We start from the raw sequence: 5,268 nt of genomic DNA on the forward strand, positions 1-5,268 counted from the left end.
GGGGCAGGAGCCTTCTGGGCTGGAGACTTCTTGCCTGCAGCGGTCATCTTTTTTGCTGGGACTTTAGCAGCAGCTGCAGCAGCACCCTTAGCAGCAGGTGCTTTTTTGGGAGAAGCTTTCAGGAGAGCTGCCTTTTGAAGCTTCTTAACTTCATTCTTGATTATTCTGTTCCTCATTTTCTTTGCCTTCATAACTTTAAAATGATCAAAATCTGTCATCTTGGCTTTCCTTTCTCTGGCTTCAATCTTCTTGGCCCATCCAGTGGCTGCCCATTTCGTATTGATGTCTGCCTTCTGCCAGGCTTGCCGGACATACTTCTGGCGGGCACTGTGTGGAAACTTGAGGATGAAATCAGTGAGCTGCATGCACTTGAAAGTAATTGCACTTTTGTCTGCTAATGCACCCAGGCACCCAGCAGAAGGAGATTGGCGAGCTGAAGGCAGTGATGGAGGGCATCAAGATGGAGCACCAGCTGGAGCTGGGTAACCTGCAGGCCAAGCATGCCCTGGAGACCGCCATGCACGTGGAGGAGAAGGAGGCCCTGCGGGAGAAGCTGCAGGAGGCCCAGGAGGAGCTGGCCGGGCTGCAGCGGCACTGGCGGGCCCAGCTGGAGGTGCAAGCCGCCAGCACCGGCTGGAGCTGCAGGAGGCCCAGGACCAGCGCTGGGACGCCGAGCTGCGCGTGCACGAGCTGGAAAAGCTGGATGTGGAGTACAGGGGCCAGGCGCAGGCCATCGAGTTCCTCAAGGAGCCGATCTCGCTGGCCGAAAAGAAGATGCTGGACTACAAGCGGCTGCAGTGGGCCAAAGCCCAGAGCAAACAGGAGGCCGAGAGGTTGCGGGAGAAGCTCCTGGTGGCCGAGGACAGACTCCAGGCGGTAGAGGCCCTGTGCTCCTCCCAGCACACCCACATGATTGAGTCGAATGACATTTCAGAGGAGATGATCAGGACGAAGGAAACCGTGGAGGGCCTGCAGGACAAGCTGAACAAGAGGGACAAAGAGGTGACAGCCTTGACCTCCCAGACCGAGATGCTCAGGGCCCAAGTACGTGCGCTGGAGAGCAAGTGCAAGCCCGGCGAGAAGAAGGTGGACGCCCTCCTGAAGGAGAAGCGGCGCCTGGAGGCGGAGCTGGAGGCCGTGTCCCGGAAGACCCACGACGCCTCGGGCCAGCTGGTCCTCATCAGCCAGGAGCTGCTGCGGAAGGAGCGGAGCCTGAACGAACTGCGGGTGCTGCTGCTGGAAGCCAGTCGCCACTCCCCGGGGCCCGAGAGGGACCTGAGCCGCGAGGTGCACAAGGCTGACTGGCGCATCAAGGAGCAGAAGCTCAAGGACGACATCCAGGGCCTGCGTGAAAAGCTGATCGGGCTGGACAAGGAGAAGCCCCTGTGGGTTCAGAGGCACTACTCATCGACCCCTCCTCCTCGGGCGTGGGCCTGAGCTCTTGCAGCTGCAGCACCAGCTGATGAGCACGGAGACACCCTGCGGGATGCGCTGGACCAGGCTCAGCAGGTGGAGAAGCTGATGGAGGCCATGAGGAGCTGCCCCGACAAGGCCCAGACCATCTGCAATTCCGGTTCTGCAAACGGCATCCACCAGCCGGACAAAGCTCAGAAGCAAGAGGACAAGCACTGACCCCAAATGGATTCCGTGGAGTGGCCCAGTCCACACCATAGCCCCCTGAAGCTGCCCAGTGGCACCTCCTCCAGGCAGGAGCCGGGACTCTCACTTTTGAGACAAAACAGTGTTTGAAACAATAAGGTACTCACCGCCGTGGACAATCCCCACCCTGATCCCCTGCCAGACCAGGAAGCTTCCTCAAGCCTGGCCTTCCACAGAGAGTGAGAGCAGTACAGCTCTGGCCTGACCCGGGGACCTTCGGCCCGGATGCCTGGCAGCTTCTGGAGTTTGTCGGTGAAGGCAGAGGGATCCAGCTAGGCCCAGAAGGAACTGCCCTGATGACCATCTTAGCACCCCTGTGCTCTTTTTCTGCCTGTTCTCCCTCGGGTCTCCCCAGGATGCGGGAAGGGGGCTCAGTTTGTCCATGCAGGCACCAAGGAGGAAAGTCCAGTCTTTAAGAGTCAAATGGGAGCCCCTTTTCTGAAGCCATTTCCAGGCCAAGGCAGTCCCCAGGGCTTCTTGTCCCCACCTTCTGAACCTTCTTCAAACAGTGGTACAGGTTCCCCTCAGCCAGCCTGCCTGCCCAGCAAGGCCCCCAGGTTCAAGGTGTTGGCAGGTTGGGGACAGGATTCTCCTCCCCCATCAACACCAACACACACACACACCTCTAAACTGCTGGCCGAGGATGTCACCAAGGCCCCAGAGCCACAGTATTATGAAGGTTTGGAAGTCCCTCTCCTCACCTCCCACCGTGAGCTTGGGCAAACCCTGGCTCGGAGCTCGGGGCAGGGGGAGCCTGGGGTGGAGGCACCAGGCAGGTTTGACAAAGGTCAGTAATACGGTGTCCCCTGGGGCTGACCAGATCTTCCAAATCATCTGTATCCACCTGCAAATGCATATGAGCGGGCCCTTATGTACACACCACATTCACACACACACGCACACTCAGAGGGACCACGTGTGCTCACGATCGTGTGGGTGGTGCCATGAACCACACCCAGGCCACACAGAGACACATATTGGCTTCTGGGACTGAGACCCAGGCCTGGCAGGATGGTACCCACAGACACTGCAGACATTCCCACAGCTGAGAGGTGCGCACACACCAGGTACCTGCAGCTGGGTGTTCGGGGGTGTGTGTACCACACAGAACAGCCCTTCCTTGTCTCACCAGTCACCTGCACAGCACACCTCCAGCCCCATCTCCTCGAGGGGGAGGGGGGAAAGACAAATCTAACTGTCTCATACCCCCAACCCCTACCCTGTCTTCCCCTCAAGCCTGCTAAGTTATCCCAGGCCTGTGCATGCTGGAAGAAGCCAGTCTTGGCCCTGCAGCCTCCTCTCCACTGGGGAATGGATGGGTTGCTTACAGCTTTACCCCCTGGCCACCCGACATCAGCACAGGGGGTCCTGCCCCACCCTCTGGCAGCTCAGGGAGTGTTTTCCTTTGAGGCCTCCTCCACCAGGGGACCAGAGGGAGAAGTCCGATGCCCCATCCCGGCTTTCCCTTAACTCACAGGACGTGTGTGCAATTCATATGAACGGCCCAGGTCACCCTTGTGAGCCCCGCCTGGTACAGGTAGGTGGCACTCACGCTCCTGCACACATGCAGCCCAAGTGGGAGTCAGAGTCAGTCCTCCGGGCCCCCTGCCAGTCCCCGTCAGCTTTCGGTAGCTCACATGCAGTTCTAACAGCTGTCTAGAAGCAATGCTTTAGTGGCCTAACCCAGGGTCAAATACAGCTCTTTCCAGCCAAGTCAGGCAGCTCTGCACCATCCGCGGGGGCACCAATTAGTCCACTAACAGCGAGAGATCCACCCAGCAGGGCACCGGGAGGAGCTGGGGCTCACGGTGGTGGGTTTCCCCGAGAGCCTCTTCCTCCAAGGGCCTCTCCACCCACCCGGTGTGGCCGCCCAGGGGCGGGGCTCAGCCATGTCCCATGTCCCTTCCCCAGGTCCATCCCACGTCCCTCCCCTCCCCACAGTGGAATTGTTGAAGTGTGGCGAGTCTGTGCTCAGGACAGTAAAGCTTGTGACAGGTCCAGAAAAAAGAAAATGTTTAAAACATTTTAAGAAACAGAAGATACACCCAGAATGTCACAATCATTATATCAAACCAGTTATAAAAATGTTAACTTCACTGGGCGTGGTGGCTCACCTGTAATCCCAGCACTTTGGGAGGTCTAGGTGGGCAGATCACTAGGTCAGGAGATTGAGACCATCCTGGCTAACACCGTGAAACCCTGCCTCTACTAAAAATACAAACAATTAGCCAGGCATGGTAGCATCCAGCTACTTGGGAGGCTGAGGCAGGAGAATTGCTTGGACCTTGGATATTGGAGGTTGTGGTGAGCCTCGATTGCACCATTGCACTCTAGCATGGCCACAGAGTGAGACTTCATCTCAAAAAAAAAAAAAAAGTTAACTGCATGAATTTAATTTTTTTCTTATACTTATTTGAACACTTTCCCTGGATTCTGATTTTTCATATGTTCTAGGTTTATGTTATTCTTTTTTTTTTTTTAAAGAGAGTCTCACATTATTGCCAAGGCTAGAGTGAAATGGCACAATCTCAGCTCACTGCAACCTCTGCTTCCTGGATTCAAGTGGCTCTTGTGCCTCAATCTCTTGAGTAGCTGGGATTACAAGCATGCACCACCAAGTCCAGATAATTATCATATATTCAGTAGAAACGAGGTTTCACCATGTGGACCAGACTGATCTCAAACTCCTGACCCCAAGTGATCTGCCCGCCTCAGCCTCCCAAAGTGCTGGGATTACAGGCATGAGTCACTGCACCTGGCTGAATTTATGTTATTCTACCATGTACTTTTTTTTTTTTTTTTTGGAGACAGAGTCTCACTCTGTCACCAAGCTGGAGTGCAGTGGCGCGATCTCAGCTCACTACAGCCTCCGACCCCCTGGTTCAAGAGAGTCTCCTGCATCAGCCTCCTGAGTAGCTGGGACTACAGACATGAGCCAGCTAATTTTTGTATTTTTAGTGGAGATGGGGTTTCATCATGTTGGTCAAGTTGGTCTCGATCTCCTGACCTTATGATCTGTCCATCTCGGCCTCCCAAAGTGCTGGGATTACAGTCATGAGCCACCATATCTGGCCTTAAAGTTTTAATTTTTGAATGATTTTAATGATTTACACATTCAAAAAATAAGATTAAAAGGATAGAGTTTTTTCTATCCTCAAATACAAAATTATATACAAACAGATACAAATGAATCTAATTGTGCAGAATATTGATAGAACCATACAGAAGAAGAAGAAAAAGTAATACAAGAAATGTTTAACACAGTGCTGTCATTGTACACTCCAAGGACAAAAAGAACCATCGAAAACAATCTCATGCATCACGTAGAAAGTTTGTTTTTATTTGGGGTATTGTCACTACAATTTCAAAAGCATTTAGTGTATATTGTAGGATTTAGCATTCATCATTGATGTTGCGGGGATAGGGACCAGGGTTCTAACTCTATAGCCCAATACTTACTAAACTTGTTCAAACTAGCCAATCCCAATCCTGCCCTGCCTGCCCTTTTCCATAGAACCCCCAATAAAGGCAGGGGCCTAAACGTTCTTGCTCTTGTCTTCTGCCTCCTGAACACCTTAGTGTCTTTCCCATGAGGCCCTGTGTGGCATG

At 53.8% G+C, this 5,268-nt stretch overlaps 1 pseudogene across 1 annotated transcript; it reads left to right on the plus strand.

Annotated features, from left to right (window-relative positions):
* The first annotated feature begins 382 nt into the window (after window positions 1–382).
* On the plus strand, window positions 383–3,423 carry LOC116547037 (annotated as a pseudogene). Its single transcript, XR_004266918.1, has one exon. The product of XR_004266918.1 is annotated as a CAP-Gly domain-containing linker protein 2-like (transcript).
* Window positions 3,424–5,268: the final 1,845 nt, after the last annotated feature.

The sequence above is a fragment of the Sapajus apella genome, unplaced genomic scaffold (genome assembly GCF_009761245.1).
Source record: "Sapajus apella isolate SASKATOON/1434 unplaced genomic scaffold, GSC_monkey_1.0 scaffold1928, whole genome shotgun sequence".
Lineage (NCBI taxonomy): Eukaryota > Metazoa > Chordata > Mammalia > Primates > Cebidae > Sapajus > Sapajus apella.